Raw genomic sequence first — 27,573 nt, 5'->3', positions numbered from 1 at the left:
CGATTTTCAGATGTTTTTGAACGCCATTTCTGGCGCATTCTTCTTTGTCACCCAAATCCTTAAACTATTGCACTGCGTTTTACATAAAAATTATGCATATTAACCTAGCGTTCTGTGCTTAACCTGCTGTTCTGCTCCATGTCACTCACTCACACACACCCTCCCCTTGTACTGCAAACACCACGTAGATATAAAAAATTTATGCAAATTAATTAAGTCGATACTTTTCACATGTATGGGGGAGTTTTTTCAATTCACATCATCCTTTTGGTCGGTGAAATGGACAGAACACAGTTTAAACAAAAGATAGCTACTAAAAAACACATCCCTCCACTCGACGCCCAATGCCACCACCACCCCCGCTGCTGCCCCCGGACTCGGCCCTAGCCCGGCTGCGGCAGCCACAGAATCGCTCTGGCGTCCACAGGTCGCCCTCCCTCAGGCTAGCAGGTTAGGGCTGCAGCAACCAGGCTGAACGCAGCAGCCCGATTCTGCAGCGTCCCCTCCTCCGCCGTCATGTCCTCCACGTCACATGAGGTACAGCAAGCACACCTGTCCACCTCACCACAGAACTCAGAGGTGTGCTGACACAGATCCCATATGCAAAACGCCTCTGGGCAGCACGTGTGTTTACCGTTGCTGATGCTATACCTGTGGACACTGATGTCACACATTGCGGTACAGAAATCCGTTCAAGAATAGCACAGGCTGCCTTCTCCCTAGCTATCCAAACAGGACATACAAGCTGCGTCCAGCCATGCTTACCTATCCCAGTGCAACTGATGCTGTGACACGTTACGTCTGCATGGCAACTCACCATCTAAAAGGTTCTCAGTATTATATTGACGTCACATGGCTATGTGAAATAAGAGCCAAGTCGACCTCTCAGAAATTGTGAAACGTCCCCTTTGAACAATTATACACGACTGTGCTTAACCTGACACACAATATTTTTTAGCGCAACGCAATCTGACTTTCAAAATTCCCTACAAAAGAATGGCCCTGACTAACATTAAACTATACCTTTCACAAATCACTTACCTCACAAAAATCTTCGCTGCTCAAGCTACTGCAATACAGCGAGTGCCACTACTGCCAGCTAAATAAAAGATTCAAACTACGGAAGGCACTAACTATTGATAGGGATAGTTAGCAAATGAAAGATATTAATAGAGAACAAACAATGTATTTACCTTGATATCATCATATATAAATATAGCAGTTCATGACAAATTTCAAAACTCCGCCATCTCTCTCCCCACATCCACCACTGCTGGCGGCTCACCTCCAACTGCGCAACGCTATGCGCTGTTCACAGCCAGCTGCCTAACACTACAATGGCGAGTATTACAACAATGCAAAGCAGCCACAGACTGCACACAGCACAGCCAGTGATTTTCATACAGAGGTGGCGTTACCAATAAAAAAACCTAAACAGCCTACTTACATAGCCCCCATGCTCCCCACAAAAAGTTTTACAAATTGGATTGGGCAGTGGCCAATACAGATTTGAAAAAAAATTTTTCATAATTACAATAACAAAGAAATCAAATGCACACACTTATTGATACAATGTTGGTCAAAAGCTAAAAATTTCTCACAGTCCATAAAGACAGTCCACATTGTTCATCACAGTAAAAATGCAGAGTTTTTCTCAAAGTCTGAGCAGTAAAAGAAAATGCACATAGAAGTAGTGGATTTCCATGCAGTCTTGAAGAAGTAGTGTGGTCCTTCCAACGGAGAGACAGTGCTGACTCTTGACATGCAGACAGGTAATGGGCCACAACATAGCAAACCCACAGCAGAGTCATTCGACGTTTTGAAGAATATTGGTAGGTAGGTCATCACAGAACAGACCCACTGTAGTCCTGGTAGAGATTACGGTATTGGTGGGCCACCAGAGGTGCAGACCCACTGCAGGCCTTGTAGAAATAATGGTACTGGTGAGTCAGCAAAGGTGTAGACCCACTGTAGTCCTTGTAGAAATGGCCAGCAGCCATCTGTTGCGACTGTGCAGGTGCACAATCACCATCGAAGAGTCTTGCAGAGAATATAGCAAGTCCATAAACCACCACTTGTGCACTCACAAAGTGTTTGGAATTGTCCTTAGAACCAGCAATGCTGTTATCCAGTCCCTTGCTGAATTATTAACACACGTGCAAACACTAACAGTCCCTACTTCTCACATGTTGTCCATATACTATGACCAACAGAAACGTGTGCAGTGAAATGTAACTTAATTTGAAGAACTGGTGTCTGTACAATTACAAAATTACAACATCAAAATACAATTACAAAGGTACAAAATACATCATTAAAGAACATAACAATACAGATAACATTTGTAGTAACACAGGCTTTACAAAAGAATAGAAATAAACATATACATCAGTGGAATTATGACATGAGTACATACATAAAAGATCACAATAACTTTTGAAACATCAACTTCACACATGAGCATGAAACAGAACAGAATTAATAATGTCTAACATCTTTACAAAGTAAATAACATATTATTAATGCCAATTATATTCGAGGATAACAGTATTCCTCATCATAGTGAATGTAGCTTAATATTAAAAGAAGAAAAAATTCTATGAAACTACACAGAGACAGGAAGAAAACAAATACACAAGGGTACACAAACACATAGTGGGATAACACCAATGGGAAAGGACAGGGTTCGTTTTCAGTGTAACATTTGGTACTGCAGTCCAACCCAAAACTTCATATATCTTTCCTCTTATTTCATCCTTTGTTTCCACCACAAAAATTCTAACTAAGCATGCTTTCTGTGTTTATATGTTCACACATCTTTTACCTCATTTTTATTTTCCATTATCTTACCTCATCATTTATTTCCAAGAAAATCCTACCTAAAATACTTTTTTTTTTTTGGCCAAACCATTTTCTTATAGCGTCTAAATGCATTTCTTCCAATTCATCATAGTTAGTTTCTTATATAGTCTACGCCTCTTAAGCTAACTTAAATCTACTGAGCTCAGATGCTAAACTAAGGGACGAGGCAATGCAGCATCACATAACAATTAACACAAACAGCAATGAGAAAAAAAATGGAAATTTGCAAAGCAAGCTACAGTAAATCTAAATTAACAAGCAATGCAACATTACAACTAATATGAGCCAATGCGCAGTAAACAAAAAATTAAATCTGGCTTAGCAGAGTAACACAAATTAAAATTCAGTAACACGATGCCTGGCAAACAGCAGTAACTTATACCTAAACATGACATAGCTCAAGCAGAAAAAATAGTACACTAAAGATAACAATGCAGATAAGGGAAATGTATAATCACATCTTAATGTCTAAGTAATTAAAGTGGTGCACCACAAGAAGTTATTCTACCAAAAAGTTACCAATTACTTGAAAAGAAAATTATGAATGCAGTTACTAGTTCCTTCTTATTGTTCTTTGCTTTCCAAGTGCTCCTTTTTTAAAGAATGTGGATCATAAAATTATTATTTAATAGATCTGTTGACAGAAAGTGTTCACAATAGCAAATGCATTTTATTTTATAAAAGCAATGCTGCAACACAGCTGGAAACCAGATATCAAGTGAAATAAGCAACTACGAAAAGCAAAGCATAAAAATATCATTCAATAGTCATGTGACATTTCATAAGTTAGTAGAAATTCTCTCAACTCTCATAGAAAGACGCTTGTCATAATCAGGTGTGCAGATGTAAAAATATTTCTTGTCATTTTAGTAGGCATTTCAGTAAATATCATAAATTACGAGCTCCACAGTATGCTTTCAACAAGGAAATGTCAGTAGCGCGGACAATGGCCTTCCCTTTCTTTTTTTTTCTACCTGTGCTTCTGATGAGGCACTCACTAATGACTTGTTCTCCCGGCGTCTGACACAGCTGGGTGCCCACGACGCATTACGTGCAGGTGGTCACTTAACTGTCTTACGGAAATATTTATGATGACAGCAGTTTTCGCTACAGTGACAGTCTCATATAAAAATTTCACAGGTCAAGAATTTGCGTTACAAATCTGTAGAAACAAAATGCTATTGATATAACAGTGTCCAAAAAATTTTCGTCTGCATTGTAATACATTCATGCATATACACACACATTTCATAACTCTTAAAGTACGATTCTTGGTTTCCAACAACCTTTTTCACAAATCAGAGTCCCTAATCACTACTCATTATTCCTTACCTTATTCGTCGACACTTCTTCAGTGTTTCATCATAAGAAATACGTAGCATAATCAAACTCCTCATATACGGTATCATCATCTTATTAATCATAAACATACCTCAACAGTATAATACACATCGTCGTCGTAATAATATCATAACATCTTAGTCAACTCTCAAAATCGTCGTAGCTTCCTCCAATAATTTCAAAACCTAAAAAAAATTCTCTGCTCATTTCAATAGTGTCATCTTCCTCAAACGTACTTTAAAATCATGCTCCCTTACCAAATACATCATTCAAAGCTCTCATAGTATCACAATGATTCCGAAAAAATATGAACAGTTTACAAAGTACAGACAAAATACAGTTTCATAAGTATGAAGTTACCCAACTGTGTATTGCGTAAACATGTGTCACTGATGTAGTAAAAGAATGTTTATCTCTCAGTTAAATGATCAGATAGCTGTGTAATTTGTGTGTTAGAGAAATATGGTACCGATGTGTAAAGTTGTATAAGCAAATACCATATTAGCTAGGGTTCCTTGTGGTTGCCACACACATGGTACACAAAGTAAGCGTGTACCCCCCTGAGGATAAATGTAATTATACCCTCAGGTGTTACAAATTACAGCAATGGAATGAAATGTATCACGGAAAACTTTCTTTGTAATTAAAAAATCTTTAAAAATAAGTGTTTTAAGTATAAGATTAATCACTCAAATGCGTGTCCTGTAGCGCTAAATGTGCGTCTTGTTGCAACATAATCTCTGTGGAAGTGTCGTAGTTATCGTCCTCCGAAAGCTAAGTTCTGCAGAAGTCAATGTACTTACCTCATAATACACAAAAGTGAAATGCTTTGCGTATAGATATCTTAGTTATTACGCTTATTGCCGTGATGAGGAAAGTACTGTACTGTAATGTATTGTTGTGCTACGAAAAAGGCTGTCTCATTGTTGCTATACCAGAAAAGTTACTACTAAAACATGTTTTAATTTCTTGAATAATGCCGAAAAACTGTGCAGATATAAAACAGATACACCGCAAAAGCAACATTGTAAATTGTCACTCATTAGTAGCGTCGTGATATAGTCGTGTAGCTGTCAAATAAACTAACCTCTGTGTCATCTGGTATCTCTCAGAAAGCACTTTAAATTCAGAATGTATTTTCAAATAAACCAAAATGTTGCATTAAAATCTCATTAGCAGTACTGGTAAATGTTCTAAGTATGAGCCTTATAGTCGTTACGTAATCGTGCAACAAACAAGCAAGAATGTACACACACAATAACACTGTGACGTCTGTTCACTATAACAATGCATTCGTCATTTCTGTTTCAATAAGTTCTCTTGGTTCTTGACTGGATATTTCACTTCAAACATTGTTACATGTTAACAGATTCTAAATCTGACAAAGCATACTAGAAATGTGAAGTGAAAAGTTTTATGGCAAAGTCAAAGTTAAAAAGCAGATTATCTTTCAATAAACGGTTTTACATGTGAAATGTGGTGTAAACCTTTACTCTTCCTAGTACGCAGAGTTTCAACTTCAACGCAATTATCATGTGGTATACGTCGGATTCTGTAAGGTCCATTGTAAACTAGAAAGAATTTGTGACTCAAGTGTTTCTTCTTATGTGACAATGAATGAGCTTTAATGAGAACTTTCTGACCAATATACAATTTCTTTGCATTTGCTTTACCGTGTAGTTTTCTCCTTTTGTTTGCTGCAGATTTTATATTTTTAAGAGCCAAATCAATTATGTCTTTGTGTCGAAGTTTACGTGTATTTGGGAAAGGTACAAGCTCTCTGATTCTGTTCGGTGGTTCTTCATTCTTCAGTACAAGAGTAGGTGGTAAAGCAGTGGAATCATGAGGCATTTCATTCAGCACGTTTTGAAATAAGTGTAAATATCTGTCCCAATGCTGATGCTTTCTATGACAATAAAGCCTGCAAAGCTTATTGATTTCTTTCATAATCCGTTCGGAGGGGTTACAATGTGGTGAGTACAATGAAATAAAAACAGGTTTGATTTTATGGTTGCGAAGCATGCGTGACCAAACAGCAGATCTAAATTGCGGTCCGTTATCTGAAATGACTTTAGCAACGTGGCCAACTTCACGTAAGAAATTTTTAACAAAGGCGTTGGAGACAGAACGTCCAGTGGCTTTACGTAACGGAGTGAAAGAAACAAATTTTGAAGTAAGTTCAACAGCGACTAGAACGTACGAAAATCCATTGGATGTTCTGACAAGCGGTCCCAAGAGATCAACAGCAGCAAATTCTTTTAATTTAGAAGGAATAATAGGAAACAACGGAGCACGATGTGAGACAGTAGATGGTTTCGCCTTTTGACAAAGTTTACAAATAGACAAGACTCTTCGAATTCTTTTTTCCATATTGTTAAAATAACAAGTCGTTCGAAGAATATGATAACATTTTCGTGGACCAAAATGTGCGTAGCTGAAATGAATGTACCAAATGAGCTTATTAACAAAATCGTCAGGAATGCAAAGTACCCATAGCTTGTCATCAACAGTGCAGCGTTTGAAGAGTATATTGTTTCTAACCAGGTAATAATGCCGAATCTGTGTGTGTGTCTTTTCATGCCATTTGCTCTTGATGTCTTTCCAAATCGGATATTTATCTTGTTCATGAGCAATGTCCTTTAAAGATGTGGTGATGAAGTTTTCAAAGGCGACTTTCTGAATGTAAAGAATACTGAAATTTTTCTCGAGGTTGCCTTCTGTGTTACTTTTCTCAAGCCCAGCCGGTGCGCGTGACAGTGCGTCCGCAACAATGTTCTCCTTGCCGGGAATGTAGACTATTGTGAAGCGGAATTCTTGCAGAAACAATGCCCAACGTTTTAACCTGTCATGATTTAATTTTGAGGACATAAGAAATTGTAATGCACGATGATCACTGTATACTTTTACGTGCTTACCAGAAAGAAAGAAACGGAATTTGTTAAATGCCCAAACGATAGCCAAAGCTTCTAATTCAGTAACGGAATAATTTTTTTCAGATTTTGTTAGCACTCGGCTAGCAAAAGCAATGGTTTTCTGAACGGTAGTGTCATTTTCTATGGCTTCTTGAAATAAATGGGCACCAAGACCGACTTTAGAAGAATCTGTGCTAAGGCAGAAATCTTGCGACAGATCTGGATGAGCTAAGATTGGCGCGTGAAGTAACGCTTCTTTCAAAGAATTGAATTCCAACTGTGCTTGTTCGTCCCAGTTCCAAATAGTATTTTTTCCAGTGAGAGAACAAAGTTTTGGTGTAACAAGAATTTGCATATTCAGAAAACGACGGTAAAAATTTACGAGACCTAGAAAACTGCGGACTTGTCTTTTTGTGGATGGAACTGGAATGGCTCTGATTGCTTCTAACTTTTCAGGATCCGGCTGAATGCCTTCAGAAGAAATAATATGTCCCAAAAACTTCACTTTTGTCCTACCGAATTCAGACTTTTCCAAGTTAACTGTAATTCCAGATTCTGCAAAAATATGTAACACGCTGTTGAGGATGCGATTGTGTTGTTCCCATGAGGCTTCTGCTATCAGAATATCGTCTACATATAAGGTGATGTGACGTTTTAAGAATTCAGGTAATATGGAATTTAGCCCGCAAATGAATGCTGCTGAAGAAATGTTCAAACCAAAGGGAAGTTTCCGAAACTGATAACAAACGCCGAAACAAAGGAAAGCTGTGTATTTTCTACATTCTGGATGAAGTTCGATCTGATAAAAGCTGGATCTGAGATCAATGGAAGACAACACTTTTACACCATTAAAATTTTGAAGAAGTTCTTCCATCGTCTGCGGCCTGTCTGTTTCAGGAATAATGATAGTATTGATTTGTCTCGAATCTAAGACAAGCCTGATCGATCCATTTTTCTTCTCAACAACATGTAACGGATTGTTGTATGAGCTTACTGCAGGCTCAATAATGCCCTCGTCAAGCATAGATTGTATTTCTGTTCTAACACGGTCCCTATAATGTGCTGGAATTACGTATGGTCTAACACAAAATTTAGTATGCTCACGAACAAGAAATTGGTATTGAAATCCCTTGATTGTTCCTGTTTTGTGAGTAAAAACTGTGGAATGTGCTTGTAAAATCTCAAAAAGGTCCTGCCTATCAGTGTCATTACAATTCTCAATTATTTGAATTTTATTCTGAATTAACTTATTAGTGTCAAATGCGCCGTCGATATCATCCCTGTCAGTGCTTGCAGAATGATTGTTAGCGTCAAGTTCCGTCGAAAATTCCGAACTGTTGTCTAACAGGAGGTAAAGCCTATTAATTTCTTCGTCATGGTTTGAGAGCCAATCTTCAAATTTCAAAGCCACTGACTTACCTTCTTTTTCTAAAGTTATTTCAGCATTGTGAAAGTTTAAGATTGCTTTGTATTCATTCAAAAAGTCTACTCCCAATATAATTTCCGTCGACAATAATGGAACAACAAGAAAGTTCATAGAGAAGCTGTGGCTTTGACAAAAGAATTCTAAGTTGGTTTGTTGGCGTACATCTACACTTTTTCCAAAGATTGCACCTTGTAATTTAATCTTACGTAACGGAAGTGTGGGGCAATCGTTCGATTTGTTGCATTTGCTAAAGGCTGTTTCACTGATTACTGAAATGGGACTGCCAGAGTCAAGTACTGCCGTAAATTTTACGTCATTTACAGTAATGTGAATCACAGGATATGCAATGTTGTTATGTTTTACGTCGTGTTCCTGGAGTAAGATGTCCCTAATGTCTTCCATTTTTACGTAATTACTAGCTATGGCAGCTGCGTCGTTAGTTTCATACGTGCGTTTTGTAGCTGCCTGCGGTATGAGTCATTGCCTATTGTCTCTTTGTTGGCGCGCGTCGTTATTGGGATTTGGAGACCTAACTTCTACAAATTCACCGTGACGAGAGGGCCCTGCCCTGTTTAAATCCCGCCAGTTCTGATTCAATTCAGGTCTGTCGTTACGATCACTTCGTCTGTCGTCATGTTGGTAGTTCCTGTAGTTTCTTTCTTGTCGGTTAAGTGGTGGAGAATTTCTCCCTGAATCGTAACTGCGCGCTGAACTGTTGCGTCTGAAGTTATTCTGTCTCCCTTGATAATAATAGTTCTGATTACCATATTGTCTGTTTCTATGGTTATCTCTGTCATATTCATTAATATGGAAATGCGATCTTTCTCTGTAACTATTATTACTCTGCCAGTGGTTGTTATATGGGTGGTGTCTGTTTTGATCACGATTTGCGTTGTAAGAATAGCCTTGTCGTGTCCAGTTATTACTTCTGTCGTCACGGAATTGTGACGGATGTGACCTGTAGTGATTGTTTTCCTGTTTTCGCATCCCGCGACTGTCTGTGTCAATTTCTAATTCTTGTAACAGTCCCTGAAAAGCTTCAATGTCGTCTTTGCAACGTCCTGCTAAAATAATATGCCGTAAATGTTCAGGTAATTTGATTAAGCAAATGCGGATGAGTTCTGAGGGGCTGTATGGGTTTGACAGGTACTGATTCTTGTGCAACATATCTTCAAAATATTTCACAAGACTGGAGAATTCAGATTGTTCGAAACGTTTCATCATTATGATGCTATGTTTTAGTCGGTCTTGTGTAGCTTGAGACCAGTACGCTGAGAGGAAGGCATGGTAAAATTCTCCTTCACTGTGGCAATCGTGAATGACCGATCGCATTCTTACAGCTGGTTCATTCTCTAAATAGCCACACATGAATTCTAATCTGTGTTCTAACGACCAGTTGGGAGGAAAACAATGAGAGAATTGATGGAGCCACGCTTGTGGATGAATGTCGTTGCCAGAATTCTTAAATGTTTTGAATTTACGTGTAGTAATGAACAGCTTGTAGTCAAATTCATCATGTCGGCAAGTCGCATGTCGGTCATTGTTACGTCGTTTCGGCGGTTCCATCTCAAAATTCGGCGTACCTTGCCAACTTCTTTCACAATTTCCGAAGTGCCCTGTGTTGTTATTTTGTGTCTGTTCCGTATTTGTATGTCCCTCTTCCCGTATTGGGGCGCGAGTGTCCTCTGAAATACGTAATTCTTGTATTACCTGTGTCAACTGATCTTGCACTTCCCGGATTTCTCTTTTGTACTGTGTATTGATTGGATTTTGATTTTGTTTGAATTTTCTAATTTGTTGATACTCTTCAGTGTCCATGAAGGCTACAGGTGTTGTGTCATTCAGATCATCATCTACCTTTGTAGATAAGTTAGTGAACTGATCTGAAAGTTCGGCTACTTTATCCGATAGTGAAATCATTTCCTCTGTATGTTTTTCTGAACCAAGTTTCAGAGTGTCCATTTGTGTTGCAATCGTGTCTACTGTGACCTTTAAGTTTTCCTGAGTTTTTGCAAGTTGCATAACCGTTTTGGTAGATGCAACTGAGTCAAATTTTGCTAGCAAGGTCTCATAATTTTCATGAACAATAGTTTGCAGTTCTTTTATGGCTGCTTCGTGATTCTGTAGTGCATTTTCATGACGCGAAAAAATAGGTTGGAAATGCTCACAAATTTGTGTTTTTACGTCATTACAGACTTTTTGACATTTCGATTCAATGTGATGTAACTCAGCAGTTAAATCCTCACGTGTTCGTTCAAGAGTTTGCTCCAATGAGTCTAACTTTTTAAGATTTTGTTCCATTGTGTCTAACTTTTGAAGCTTTTGCTGTGTTTGTCTCTGATTTTGTTCCATTGTGTCTAACTTTTGAAGCTTTTGCTGTGTTTGTCCCATTTGTTGTATTAATTGTAATAACAATGCATTGGTGTCTGAAACATGTTCCTCAGTGCTTTTCGGCAGTGAATTTACACCGGAAACATTCACATTTTGACAAGCAGAAAATGTGTCTTGACTTATTTGAGAAAACGGTGAGGATCCAAAACCTGAATCTACAGTATTTGCGAGATCGTGTCGTGTCATTTCGGCTTCCTGAGGCAAGCTATTGCCGACCGATCGATCGATAATGCTTCCCTCTTGACTAATTGTTTCACTGTCCACGCCATTGTTTGCCGCCCGCTCCATTTCCCTATGCACAATTACCAAATTACTACTTTGAACATCAGTTAATTCATTACTCGGTGGCGCTAACACACTGCTTTCATTTTCACTGTCATTTCTCAGTTTACTTTGGAGCCTAGTATTACCTTTTTCACACGCCATTATTGTCACAGTATTTCACACGACAACACAGAAAAACACAATTTGAAGAGCAAAAATAAGAGAACACATTAACATAACACTGAAAATAATATCTAGTTAATTGCAGCTGCGAAATACTTGGTGCAAATCTACATGCATGCCACAACTGTTTTACTGTACAACAATGAAAGACTGCAACTACAAAGGAGATTTTCTCTACAATTACGCGCTAGCAATAAACAAAATCTACACTAATTAAACAAACTACAACAAAAATCAGAAGATTCCAGTGAGGTATCCTCGGCTAAGGGTCGACATATGAAACGTCCCCTTTGAACAATTATACACGACTGTGCTTAACCTGACACACAATATTTTTTAGCGCAACGCAATCTGACTTTCAAAATTCCCTACAAAAGAATGGCCCTGACTAACATTAAACTATACCTTTCACAAATCACTTACCTCACAAAAATCTTCGCTGCTCAAGCTACTGCAATACAGCGAGTGCCACTACTGCCAGCTAAATAAAAGATTCAAACTACGGAAGGCACTAACTACTGATAGGGATAGTTAGCAAATGAAAGATATTAATAGAGAACAAACAATGTATTTACCTTGATATCATCATATATAAATATAGCAGTTCATGACAAATTTCAAAACTCCGCCATCTCTCTCCCCACATCCACCACTGCTGGCGGCTCACCTCCAACTGCGCAACGCTATGCGCTGTTCACAGCCAGCTGCCTAACACTACAATGGCGAGTATTACAACAATGCAAAGCAGCCACAGACTGCACACAGCACAGCCAGTGATTTTCATACAGAGGTGGCGTTACCAATAAAAAAACCTAAACAGCCTACTTACAATTGTATACTGTCCCAGAAGTACTTAATGGTCCCTTTTGTTGGAGCTTTTATGATCTCTCAACTTCTCCGCATGGAAATTCTTGTGTTAACAGAACCTGTTTACGAAAATAACGTGGAATAACGCCGAATGCATTCTTCCTGGTAGTCTAACATGGCACCCCATCCATCACACCTTACCCTTCATGCTTTCAACATACACAAAAGTTCACACTGCTGTGTAGAGACTCCTATATCCCAGCACAAAGGATGTGTTGGGAATGAATGGGGACTATGATTGGTTCTTATCGAATTTACCTGCCGAATTAATGATGCTGCCAGTGTGGAAGAATGGTCCGCCTATTTAGCTTCTGTCTGCAGACGAGACTATCAGACACAAAATCCATATTATACAGATAGCCATATTGCACCCACAATTAAACCTTGCAAAGTACCCTACATTTCGTCAAATATGGAAATACTCCTACTTAATTACACTGCATTCACACCAAGGACAGGAGCTCGAATATTAGAACATGAAACCGATCTCCGACCCATCAATAATCACCATATACCATGTCGATCTACTAAACATACAATGTGTATCCTGCGCCGTATAAAATCAGGCGTTTAACATCATCCGTACACTTACCGCAGAGACAGACAGCACTGTATACACTCCAACCAGCACTAGATATTTCACTGCGAGGTTGGCGGTCATCCACACCCGGTGGGTGACCAGAGCACCCTCACTGAATGGAAGTCGCTCTCACAACAGTTCTACAAATTCAGTTCTTGCTTGCTTTTCTACACCCATCTCCACACTCTGGGATTACAAGAACACATGTATTATCGCATGGTCTACCATTATATTATCCCATTTTCGCGCTGCTTCTCGATATCAAGCACACACCAGTATCATATGGATCGCTGCACAATTCCGACGATATACACTGGAAATTATTTCTCTACAAACCTAAAACTTTAGCTAAGTGGGATATGCTGTAAATCACTGACTAACTAGAAACTTGTCACGCCTCTGAAGACATTTACGTGGAAACTCGAAAAGAAAAATAGAGAAAACTGATTTCCACTCGCAAATACCGATCTCAGAGATGTAGCAGATTCCAATTCATCCCTATAATTTACAAGGTCAACTAAGGTGTTTCTCATGTCTAGAGAACCACATGCTAGATGCACGCACTGCAGTCGATCTTCTCTCAACTAAATAAGGCGCGAAATGTGTAGAATCAGTCAATTTACATGGGAGGGAATAACGGTCCAGTGCAAACACGCCTCCATATTCAATCTTCTCCAATTTCCACACAATCACGAAAGCTACTTAACACATACTAAGTATTAGTTCGCTATTCGGTCGTCTAGAGGTCAGTACTGTTAAGTCCTACACTCCAACAGCCCTCTCCATTCGGACAGCTCCTACAGTTAACATGAAACGTGAACCATCCCCACACAGGTCACCGGCGCTGCATGCAGAGCACATACAGGTAGAATCAATCATCCTAAGAAATCAATCTCACATATATATTTTATCCTTGTACCTACAACTAAATGTTACAGTTGCGGTCTGAGTTGAACGACATTCGACAACATCGAGGTAGCGGAAATACACCCAGTTGCCGTCTATGGCTCTGGAAATAGAAATATCGGTACCAGTCTTATGGCTTGACACACTCTTCCCTTTGCTATCACAGTACTGGACGTCAAATCCATACCTTCCTTATGAATGGACATAGTCATTTCCTTTGCACATATCAGAACACAAACACACACTTTATAAGCCTGATGCTCAAGGCAAACTTATCGCGCACCTCGTACTACTATGTATAATACTTCTTGAATAACTGATTGCTGGCGATACGAGATAAAACTGACCGAAAATCAACTATGGGTGGACATGTCTGATAAGTTTTTCTCGCAAGTGTCACCAACGTGTCTTAGAAATAGTTGTTTAATCGTCTTACAAACTACCAGATGTTAATAAAATCCCGATCCCAACAACTACTGTATGTTACTGTCACAAGCCGTCTTGGTTCTATATGTGCACACAAGCACCCATGTTAAAAGCTATTCTGGCTTTATAAATCTATGTATGGCGTTACCTACAAATCATGTGGTTTTTCCAGACAAATACGGATGTGGTAATCGCCGCAGTGTATAGTATCAGACCAATACGTCGCCGATGGTGCAACCTCATGGTAAAAGTACCGCATTTTGAAAGTGGTACGGCTAAGAAGTGTGGTATGAAACCGGTATTTGCAACTACCTCACGCCACTTCCGCTAGATATTTCTCCTGTATTTGTAATGCATTCTGTCTCAATGCCATGCAGAGTTATCAGTGATGATTGATTGCGAAGCATCACAAACAGTAGTAGATGGTGTGATGATTGAGGTCGTAAGAAATATACACTAGCTTTTCAGATCTGTAGTGATACACTTTCGGTAGAAGTGATGTCTATGATTTCGAATCAAGTCTTTCCATTCAATCACATACCTGCATTGGATCCTATTGAGAAGCCCATTAATGATTACAGCCACTAGTGAATCACATTTCTGGATCACTCATATCTCGAAACAAGTCACCTCTCTGGAATCTATCTGCAACAGTAAAATTCCAAACATGGTTTAGGTAGCCCCTATGCATCTTGCAACTACCCCTCAGACTCTGCGCTACCGTCCCCGCAGCTATTCGCATGTGATTTTTCCAATCTAAGTCGGAAATGAGCAGAAGTCGGTGGAAGCTACATCTACCACCTTCTGCAACCCGTGTAGAAACAGGCGAAGCTCGGTTACTGCGACAGAACTGTGTTTGGACCAGTCGTCAGAAACAAAAACTGCTCCTGCAGCAAAAGGTAATATAAAAGTAGTTTGGGAACTGGGGGAAGGATGTGGATTTTGTTACTGCATTGTGGTGCCTCCCGAAACTACGAGCAGATCCACATCCCTCAGCGCCCATTAATGTCCATCACCCCAACATTCTATCATCGTTATTCTGTACACTGCACCAGAGAAAAATTACGAACTATAAAAGCTCCACTAACTTCATCCGATAGAGAACTCGATAAGATTTTTACCACATCTTTGTCCTCCAATACAGCGAAAACAAATACCGCAGGTGTGCTGATTCGAGCACAAGTGACAGATCCTATTAAAGATGCAGGTATTGATCCACTGCACAGGCCAGTGTAAAGTTTCATCACCCATACCTTGGGAGGATGACCATATACCACAGACCAAGTCGCAAGAGTCGTTCCCTGTGATCCTGTGTCATTGTTTGAAACATTGTTTTCTTTCTGCTCTAACACGCTTTGTACATTTCCATTAATTTTGTTTTCCCGCCAAGAGTTCGTGGTCTGTGTCAGGTTCTAAACTGGCATTAACACGTTCTGATCCATTGCCTCTCGCAGAACACTAGGTGTCGCACAGTGTAAACGATGTTGTTACTGTGCCTACCATAACATTCCGCACACACTGGATTATTTAAAAAATAAAAGACAGTTACAACATAAGGAAACTGGAAGAGTTTGACTGCATTGTTGAGTTTCCAAACTGCTGTCCCAAGGTGAATGCCTACATCTACATTTAAGTTTATGTGTCAATGTGACAGAACAGCTGATAGCTACGTATTCCAGTTCGACTGATTCCTCATATTGCAGTCATGAACGCGATCTCTGCTTCAGTTCTATCCGTCCCCAGAAGGTGTTGTCCCTCCACCAAAACTCTTTCTCCTACTCAAACAAGCGATGTCAGTCAGTCATTATGTGATAACCAGCAGCATACCAGTGGATGGAAGGGATGGAAAAGGCACCCACGATGTAGTGACATAATAAGCATTGCCTTGATTGTGAGAAAAATTTTACGAATTTTAAAGTAATTTTCAGACCAACCAATGATGGGACAGCATGTTTCCCAATTTCAGTATCATAGCTACCTCAGCACTACCCCACTTTGCTATTATCATTGCAAACGTGGATAGATGACTGTGCAGTCTGTCCATGCATTGTTAATTCTCGAACAGATCCACCGCCAAAGTATATCAGACGGCGCTCCACATATTTCTAAGACTACGAACATAGTGCTCAATTTATGATGTATTTCTATTCTGATGGGGAGTCATAGCGCATTCTCACAGTCTTGGGGTAAAATTAGGTACTGAAAGATCCCCCGGACTGTCATTGGCCAAACCACCCGCCAGTACCAAGTTAACCTGCAATCGACCAGAAGTAGACCACGCTACATTCCACGTCTCGTGAATGAGTGGAGCTTGCCAAGTCCTTTCCCATCCAAGAGCACAAGATTTCTCGAGATGCGCCCATGTTGAGGAGGATAGCACTCCTTATCAGAGTATAGTATTAGATTTGAAAGTGTTGTGATGTAATAGCAGACAGTGAATAAGAACAAGAAAGGGGTGATTTTTATGCGCAGTGGAGCTCCAGACTGATGGAGTTCGAACCATCGTAAATCAACGAAGCAATCAGTTTTAAAGTACATGGTGATTCAAAAAGAATACCACAACTTCAAAAATGTGTATTTACTGAAAGAAACGTAATATAACCTTCTGTTATACATCATTACAAAGAGTATTTAAAAAGGTATTTTTTTCACTCAAAAACAAGTTCAGAGATGTTCAATATGGCCCCCTCCAGACACACGAGCAATATCAACCCGATACTCCAACTCGTTCCACACTCTCTGTAGCATATCAGGCGTAACAGTTTGGATAGCTGCTGTTATTTCTCGTTTCAAATCATCAATGGTGGCTGGGAGAGGTGGCCGAAACACCATATCCTTAACATACCCCCATAAGAAAATATCGCAGGGGGTAAGATCAGGGCTTCTTGGAGGCCAGTGATGAAGTGCTCTGTCACGGGCTGCCTGGCGGCCGATCCATCGCCTCGGGTAGTTGACGTTCAGGTTTCATAACTAACATTTTTCGTAGGACTCTCCATACAGTTGATTGTGGAATTTGCAGCTCTCTGCTAGCTCTGCGAGTCGATTTTCCTGGGCTGCGAACAAATGCTTGCTGTATGCGTGCTACATTTTCATCACTCGTTCTCGGCCGTCCAGAACTTTTCCCTTTGTACAAACACCCATTCTCTGTAAACTGTTTATACCAACGTTTAATACACCACCTATCAGGAGGTTTAACACCATACTTCGTTCGAAATGCACGCTGAACAACTGTCGTCGACTCACTTCTGCCGTACTCAATAACACAAATAGCTTTCTGTTGAGCGGTCGCCATCTTAGCATCAACTGACGCTGACGCCTAGTCAACAGCGCCTCAAGCGAACAAATGTACAACTAAATGAAACTTTATAGCTCCCTTAATTCGCCGACAGATAGTGCTTAGCTCTGCCTTTTGTCGTTGCAGAGTTTTAAATTCCTAAAGTTGTGGTATTCTTTTTGAATCACCCTGTATTATTGCAGAGTCTACGATCAGTACCTGGAACGTATTGGTAAGAGAGAACATAAACACGCGCACTCCTAAGGCTAAAATGTTCTGCACTTAAAACGACTATAATGTAAGATCGCTTGTGTTTCCGACCTATCAGACGTATGAAATATAGCGCTGTTAATATTTCGATGTAAGAAATATATTTCAAGCACATGACATACATCTATCTTCCCGGTTTCTCCACGATAAACTATGTTATAGAAACGTAAAACGAAAAACCCACTACCAGAAAACATTTGCTCTGAATCATACGAGCACAATATAGCTATCATTAATGGACTTCTCAGTAGGATCCAATGCAGGTATGTGGTTGAATAGAAAGACTTGATTCGAAATAATAAGACATCACTTCTACCGAAAGTGTAGCACTAGAGATCTGAAAAGCTAGTGTATATTTCTTACGATCTCAATCATCACACCATCTACTACTGTTTGTAATCCTTTTCAATCAATCATCACCTATAACTCTGACATGGCATTGAGACAGAATGCATTACAAATACAGGAGAAATATCTAGCAGCGGTGGCGTGAGGTAGTTGCAAATACCACACTTCTTTGCCGTACCACTTTCAAATTTCGGTACTTTTATCATGAGGTTGCACCATCGGCGTCGTATTGGTCTGATACTGTACACTGCGGCGATCACCATCTCGCTATTTATCTGGAAAAACCACGTGATTCGTAGGTAACGCCATACATAGATTTATAAAGGAAGTATAGCTTTTAACATGGGTTTTTGAGTGCACATATAGAACCAAGACGGCTTGTGACAGTAACATACAGTAGTTGTTGGGATTGGGATTTTTTTAACCTCTGGTGTTTTGTAAGACGATTAAAGAGCTCTTTCTAAGACACGTTGGTGGCACTTGCGAGAAAAACTTATCAGACATGTCCACCCATAGGCGATTTTCGGTCAGTTTTATCTCGTATCACCAGCGATCAGTTATTGAAGAAGTATCATACTCAGTAGTAGGGGGTGCGTGATAAGTTTGCCTTGACCATCAGGCTTATAAGAATTGACTGACAGCTACTTAACCTATTGTTTTCCTCTGATTGACAGGTAGTTAACCTATTGTTCTGTTCAGTGCTTTACCATGTCACCCCCATTTCCATTTTATTGACAGGCACTTAACCTATTGTCCCCACTGCCCCCTCTCCCTCTCCAAACCCCCTCCCCCCTCACTGCTACAGGCACTCTTTCAGGTCTGAGTTACTGGAATAGGCCCTTCTCTCACTCTTATCAATTTGATTGACTACTTAATTAAATCGATCAATTAATTATCCTCTCTGGTGGGAAAGTGCCATGCCCCCCTGCACGCTAACCTGGCGGGCAGATCAAATTCCATCAGGACAATGCAACTAACCTAAGAAAATGGCAGGAAGATAGGTGACTTGGGCTACCTCCACTAACCTAAGTCATTCGACGGCCACCTCTCCCTAGGAACTGGTGGGAAGATTGAATTTTGGAGGGAAGATAGATCAATTCGTCCATCTCTACTAAACTAAGAAAATGGTGGGAAAGAAAGGGCACTTGGGCTACCTCTTCTAACCTAAGCCATACGACCGCCACCTCTTCCCAGGAAACAGTGGTAGTAGCACTCTACCTGTGCTGGACATAAGTCTTCATTTTGCATGCGCTATTTATTTAAACAATTAGAAGCAGTACCTCCATCCAGTGTGTTAACCAAGAGGTCTGGAGTCTGACTGACGTAGTACACAGTACAACCACCAGAGGGTGTTGTCGTCCTTTCTGTGACATAATCCAAGATGGCGCTCAGGTGGGGGAGAGGAAGGGTCTCATAACAGGAAATTCAAGGGTATATTGTTTATTTATAAAAACATCAGTTTGTGAGAGTTGGATATTTCTTGCTCATCATTCTCTGCTGATTGGAAACATGTAGGTCTTGCAAGAAGTAATTACATGGAGCAAACATGTTACATAACCTATTGTTCAACACTGTACTCTGGCAGCCTTAACCTAATGTTTTACCGGCCGTTGTGGCCGAGCGGTTCTGGGCGCATCAGTCCGGAACGCCGTTGTTGCTATGGTTGCAGGTTCGAATCCTGCCTCTGGCATGGATGTGTGTCATGTCCTAAGGTTAGTTACGTTCAAGTAATTCTAAGTCTAGGGGACTGATGACCTCAGATGTTAAGCCCCATAGTGCTCAGAGCCATTTTATCCTAATGTTTGGCCCTTTGTTGGCACTTAACCTATTGTTCTGTTAAGTGGTTCTCCATATCATCCCCATTTCCTTAAACTGTTCTACCGCCTTTGATACCAAATTAAGTAATTAGTTATGTCCTCCCACCATTTTCTGGTACACTTTTCGAATTTCACATGCTTTTGAACGCCATTTTTAGTTCATTCTTGTTTATCACACACCTCCTTAAACTACTCTACTGCATTTTACATAAAAATTATGCAAATTAACCTAGTGTTCTGTGCTTAACCTGCTGTTCTGCTCCACGTCACTCAATCACACACACCCTCCCCTTGTACCCCACGTTGATATAAAAAATTTATGCAAAATTGATTAATCGATATTTTTCACATGTATGGGGGAGTTTTTTCAATTCACATCACCCTCTTGGTCGGTGAAACCGACGGAACACAGTTTAAGCAAAAGATCGCTACTAAAAAACACATCCCGCCACTCGACGCCAAATGCCGCCGCCAGGCCTTTCAGCGTCTGAGCGAGACAGGTACCCTCGCACCTCGGAAGACTGACAGTGGAAGGACCCGCGCAGTCCCTACGCCTAACAGGCAGGGGTGTGTGTGGTAGGTTGTGTTAGAAACCCCTGGAGCCAGTGTGCAGCTATTGGCAGCAGCAGAAGGCATATCTCTCACTCTCATCTGTGCGTGTTCGTGTGTGTGTGTGTGTGTGTGTGTGTGTGTGTGTTTGTGTGTGTGTGGGGAGGTGGGGGGGGGGGGTAGTACTTCATCAACAGTTGCTGTACCCATATCATCTGCAGTGCGATCAGACTCTAAGGCCACAGGATCATCGTGGCAAACAGCTGATTTGTCAATGGCTGTTGCAGAATTCTGCCGCGGACCCACTGTCCACCATTTACTGATGAGGCATGGTTCGCAAGATATGGAGTGAATTTCCGTAACCAGTATTTATAGGCAGATGTAAATCCCTAAGCAACTGACGAAAGAGGGCATCAAAACCGATTCACAATCAACGTATGGGAGCGCGTACTTGGTGATAAATTAGAAGGGTCATACGTGCTACCACATACGTTAACTTGGTCGCGTATCTGGTCTTTCTCATTAATGTACTGGCTGGAGGCTGTGGTTCTCGCATGATGGGGCACCGGCACACTTTCGTCACAATGTGCGCGAAAATATGACGCAGACATTTCAGGACTCCTGGACTGGTCGTGGGGCCCCACACCTTGGCCTGCTCGTTTCCCAGACCTCAGTCCCATAGACTTCTGGTTATGGGGACACTTGCAGGAATTTCTCTACGCGACGCCAATCAACGGTGTGTGGACACTACAGGGTTGCGTCTTCAATGTGTTCCATCAGGTACAACAACAGCTGGTTATACTTCTAAGGGTTGTAACGTATAATTTTATATATATAAATTTTCGGTGCATACAGTGTCACGTCTTTGTGTCACACAAATTTTTATTTTTAAAGGGGATCACTTAAGACTATTTCTATCGGTTCGCCTCTCAAATTTCTCCCTCGTATCACAAAATTGTCGTCTGATGTAGTACAAACTGAAAAAATAAATTCCTTTTAAAGTACAGTTTCGTGTATAAATTATATTCAAAACCTTACACCTGTGTCACAGAACAAATCCTACACCGAGAATACTTTACACAAGTTTAATGGAAGAAATGCTTGGCTCTGAGCACTACGGGACTTAACATCTGAGGTCATCAGTCCCCTAGAACTTAGAACTACTTAAACCTAACTAACCTAAGGACATCACACACATCGATGTCCGAGGCAGGATTCGAACCTGCGACCGTAGCGGTCTCGCGCTTCAAGACTGAAGCGCCTAGAATCGCTCGGCCACCAGCGGCCGATAATTATTACAGTATTTAAAGAACATCAAAATACGGACAGATTGAAATGAATAAACAGTACAATTCAACTGTAAAAAGCTAAGGAGCGTATTATTAGCAAAATGAGAAATATGCAAAAGCGATATGCCAAAATGAGTACTTCTCAATTGGGAGTAAATCAAAGCAATCAGAATGGCTGAAAGAGAGCACAATAACATGAGCCATAAACGAATAAGAGCTAAGCAAATAAGAGGATAGGCAAAAATGAGATGCCAACAAAATGAGAGCTGGCCGAACTCACTTATATACGGTTGCGCTCGTGGCGGCGTCTAGCGGCCCGTACGCAAGTTGTGCGACTGCTGTCGCAGGTCGACCCTTAATCTATGATGTTGCAGGGTGCTTCAGTTTTTACTTTGGAGGGTCAGGAATGTGTTTTGTTATGAATGGACGCCACGTTGAACACCTCCTATAAGGACGTGTTTATCGCAGAAAATATCGATTTCCGGACCCATGTTTATTGGACTTTTGTCAGCAAGCATGCACCTGCAGACCTATGTTTATTGGGCTTGATTTTCTTGTCTCAAAGTGTGGTGTCACCGCCAGACACCACACTTGCTAGGTGGTAGCTTAAATCGGCCGCGGTCCATTTAGTACATGTCGGACCCGCGTGTCGCCACTGTGTGATCGCAGACCTAGCGCCACCACAAGGCAGGTCTCGAGGTACGGACGAGCACTCGCCCCAGTTGTACGACGACTCTGCTAGCGACTACACTGACGAAGCCTTTCTCTCATTTGCCGAGAGACAGTTAGAATAGCCTTCAGCTAAGTCAATGGCTACGACCTAGCAAGGCGCCATTAACCATTTTAAGATAGAGTCTCACTTGTATCATCAAGGAATGCTGTATTCACATGAAGGATTAAAAGTTAAGTATTAAAGCAGCTACGTACTTTTCTTGCTACCATTCAATACGTGTCCTGTTTCAGACCTCTCTTTAGCCAACGTGAGATTACGCGTGCCTTTCGGCTACTTCAGTGTGGCGTAGCTGTCTTGTTACGCCTCAACACAAAGAGTACTACCACATCTCAAAGTATTCGGCCTTTTTTTTTGTTTAAAACCCTGTATAATTTTGCACAAATATTATGTACACAACAACATGCTGTTTTGTTTTCTTCTCCGCAGTCTGCTTAAGACGAAATAGTTAAGTTGTATTTGTCGTTAACTTCGTAATCCTATCCCTTCACAGATTATAACTAAGCGAAATACTGTCATTCAAGCTAGCAATACGGATTTACCTACCGATTTTAAGATATTTGAATTCGCATTTAAAATTTCCTTTGCAATAACAATATACAGAGCTCAAGATCAGAGAGAGAGAGAGAGAGAGAGAGAGAGAGAGAGAGATAAGATGACAGACAGAGAGGGGAGGAGGAAATGGAGAGGGGAAAGGAGGGTGTGAACAGAGAGAGGGGCAGCAGATGGAGGGACAGTAGGGAGGAGGGGATTAAGAGAGAGGGGTGGGGGGGAGCAGGCGATGGAGGGATACAGGGTAGGAGAAAGGGGGAGCAGGGCGTGGACACAGGCAGGGAGGGGAAGATGACTAGAACGTGTATACACTTAGCAGTTAGCAGTCACTGCTGGGCTCTTTAGTCTGAATGAAAATTCAAGAGATATATACTAATTAACAAATATCTAACTGCCATTTTAATGAAAAATGCGTGTCGTCTTATTTCTAATTGCATATTGCACACAAAAATCAATTTTTCACAGCAAATGCAAATTCGTAATCACCAATCTCTTATAGAATAATAAAGATTGATTAAATTAACAAAATAACTACAAATGAAGTTGTTCTTCTTTATGTATTTTATTCTCTATTCAAATATTCTGGAGATGGCAGGGGTAAAATACAGGGAGCGAAGGGCTATTTACAATTTGTACAGAAATCAGATGCCAGTTATAAGAGTCGAGGGGCATGAAAGGGAAGCAGTTGTTGGGAAGGGAGTGAGACGGGTTTGTAGTCTCTCCCCGATGTTACTCAATCTGTATATTGAGCAAGCAGTGAAGGAAACAAAAGAAAAATACGGAGTAGGTATTAAAATTCATGGAGAAGACATAAAAACTTTGAGGTTTGCCGATGACATTGTAATTCGATCAGAGACAGCAAAGGACTTGGAAGAGCAGTTGAACGGAATGGACAGTGTCTTGAAAGGAGGATATAAGATGAACATCAACAAAAGCAAAACGAGGATAATGGAATGTAGTCGAATTAAGTCGGGTGATGCTGAGGGAATTAGATTAGGAAATGAGACACTTAAAGTAGTAAATGAGTTTTGCTATTTGGGGAGCAAAATAACTGATGATGGTCGAAGTAGAGAGGATATAAAATGTAGACTGGCAATGGCAAGGAAAGCGTTTCTGAAGAAGAGAAATTTGTTAGCATCGAGTATAGATTTAAGTGTCAGGAAGTCGTTTCTGAAAGTATTTGTATGGAGTGTAGCCATGAATGGAACTAGAACATGGACGATAAACAGTGTCGATAAGAAGAGAATAGAAGCTTTCGAAGTGTGGTGCTACAGAAGAATGCTGAAGATTAGATCACATATCTAATCAGGAGGTATTGAATAGGATTGGGGAGAAGTTTGTGGCACAACTTGACTAGAAGAAGGGATCGGTTGGTAGGACATGTTTTGAGGCATCAAGGAATCACCAGTTTAATATTGGAGGGCAGCGTGCAGGGTAAAAATCGTAGAGGGAGACCAAGAGATGAATACACTAAGCAGATTCAGAAGGATGTAGGTTGCAGTAGGCACTGGGAGATGAAGAAGCTTGCACAGGATAGAGTAGCATGGAGAGCTGCATCAAAACAGTCTCAGGACTGAAGACCACAACAACAACATACACATGCTCCCTTCATTCAAAAATTTATTACAGTCGGGAGTCGATCCCCTGCCACCGACACGATAGCCATGCATTGTACCACAGATACACGTGGCCCATCGGAAAAACGCAAACGTGCTTTAGGAAACTGAAGGCTCTCGGGAAACTTGAAACTCGATTTTCCTATGTGAGACTGACGTTTGAGTTCCCAACTTCGCGTATCATCTGTATATACAAAAGGCAGCGTCACGACTGACTGGTCAGGGATTTTCTCTGCCTCGTGATGGCTGGGTGTTGTGTGGTGTCCTTAGGTTAGTTAGGTTTAAGTAGTTCTAAGTTCTAGGGGACTGAGGACCACAGATGTTAAGTCCCATAGTGCTCAGAGCCATTTGAACCATTTGAACCACGACTGACTGGATGACTCACCAGCGCCCAGACCAAACCGCTAAAGACAGGAACTTTGGAGAAGGCATAGGTCTTTTAATGGAGCCGTCGTTTACGAAGGTATTTTTCGTAATTCCAACCCCAACGGGATGAAATAGGAATGATGGTTCTTTTTAATGTCGCTATTAAGGGAATTTTGACGCTAGAACTACGAAAACTAGTATTTGGTTACTCGGTCAGATAATAAAAAATATGTGTTTCACGATTCTCGGTATTCAATCACTAATGGGTTAAATTAGGGGGTGAACGTTGTTTTTGAAAATAAATAATCAACAAGTACTAAAGGAATTTTAAGGCTACATCTGGTATTTACCTTCTCAGTTAGAAACAAAAATACATGTTCCAGTGTTTCTGGAGTACAGCCCTTTAGGTAGTGCAATAGGGGATAAATAATTTTAAGAAACTATTCCGTTACATTAAATGAATTTTGAAGCTAGATATACAAAAATTAGATTCCACATCTTTGTTTAATATAAAGAAATATTCGTCAGGGGACGACAGTTGCCATGGAAATATGTCCATAAGAACGCGAAAGGCATGAGTAACGAAAACTTTGGACTCCAGCTACCAGAATCCCTTTTTGGTCAGGAAAACATTCGTAAAGATCACGCTTATGTGGTCTTCTGGCAACAGTATTACAGATTTGATGTTTTACTGGATTCGTGATATTTACGGTACACTCTTGAAATGAGTTCACGGGAAAATCCCCACTTCGTCTCTACCTCGGAGATGCTGTGTCCCATCGCTCGCGAGCCGACTACAACACAAAGTTCTAACTCACTTAAATCTTGATAACCTGCCACTTTAGCAGCAGTAACCGATCTGACAACTGCGCCAGACACTTGCCGTCTTATACAGGCTTTGCCTACCGCAGCGCCGTATTCTGTATTTTTATATAACTCTGTTTGAATATGTATGCCTTTGGCGCTTCAGTATATACAGGGTGTTACAAAAAGGTACGGCCAAACTTTCAGGAAACATTCCTCACACACAAAGAAAGAAAAGATGTTATGTGGAAATGTGTCCGGAAACGCTTACTTTCCATGTCAGAGCTCATTTTATTACTTCTCTTCAATTCACATTAATCATGGAATGGAAACACACGGGACAGAACGTACCAGCATGACTTCAAACACTTTGTTACAGGAAATGTTCAAAATGTCCTCCGTTAGCGAGGATACATGCATCCACCCTCCGTCGCATGGAATCCCTGATGCGCTGATGCAGCCCTGGAGAATGGCGTATTGTATCACAGCCGCCCACAATACGAGCACGAAGAGTCTCTACATTTGGTACCGGAGTTGCGTAGACAAGAGCTTTCAAATGCCCCCACAAATAAAAGTCAAGAGGGTTGAGGTCAGGAGAGCGTGGAGACCACGGAATTTGTCCGCCTCTACCAATCCATCGGTCACCGAATCTGTTGTTGAGAAGCGTACGAACACTTCGACCGAAATGTGCAGGAGCTCTATCGTACACGAACCACATGTTGTGTCGTACTTGTAAAGGCACATGTTCTAGCAGCACAGGTAGAGTATCCCGTATGAAATCATGATAACGTGCTCCATTGAGCGTAGGTGGACGAAACTAAAATGAGCTCTAACATGGAAATTAAGCGTTTCCGGACACATGTCCACATAACATCTTTTCTTTATTCGTGTGTGAGGAACGTTTCCTGAAAGTTTGGTCGTAGCTTTTTGTACCACCCTGTATACTGGGTGGTCAAAAAGTCAGTATAAATTTGAAAACTGAATATATCACGGAAAAATGTAGATAGAGAGGTACAAATTGACACTCATGCTTGGAATGACATTGGGTTTTATTAGCACCAAAAAAATACAAAAGTAAAAAAATGTCAGACAGATGGCACTTCATCTGATCAGAATAGCAATAATCAGCATAACAAAGTAAGACAAAGCAAAGATGATGTTCCTTACAGGAAATGCTCAATATGTCCACCATCATTTCTGAACAATAGCTGTAGTCGAGGAGTAATGTTGTGAGCAGCACTGTAAAGCATGTCTGGATTTATGGTGAGGCATTGGCGTCGGATGTTGTCTTTCAGCATCCCTAGAGATGTCGGTAGATCACGATACACTTGCGACTTCAGGTAACCCCAAAGCCAATAATCACACGGACTGAGGTCTGGGGATCTGGGAGGCCACGCGTGACGACAGTGGCGGCTGAGCACACGATCACCACCAAACGACGCACGAAAGAGATCTTTCACGCGTCTAGCAATACTTCGTTTTTTTTTTTTTTTTGTTCTAATAAAACCCCATGTCATTCCAAGCATGTGTGTCAATTTTACCTCTCTATCTACATTATGGCTAATCTACAAATGGCTAAGCAGGGATGGCTAGAGGACAAATGTAAGGATGTAGAGGCCTATCTCACTAGGGGTAAGATAGATACCGCCTACAGGAAAATTAAAGAGACCTTTGGAGATAAGAGAACGACTTGTATGAATGTCAAGAGCTCAGATGGAAACTCAGTTCTAAGCAAAGAAGGGAAAGCAGAAAGGTGGAAGGAGTATATAGAGGGTCTATACAAGGGCGATGTACTTGAGG

The sequence above is a fragment of the Schistocerca serialis genome, chromosome 6 (assembly GCF_023864345.2).
Source record: "Schistocerca serialis cubense isolate TAMUIC-IGC-003099 chromosome 6, iqSchSeri2.2, whole genome shotgun sequence".
NCBI lineage: Eukaryota > Metazoa > Arthropoda > Insecta > Orthoptera > Acrididae > Schistocerca > Schistocerca serialis.
The sequence above is the reverse complement of the archived record's forward strand: the minus strand, read 5'-3'. Positions refer to the sequence as shown.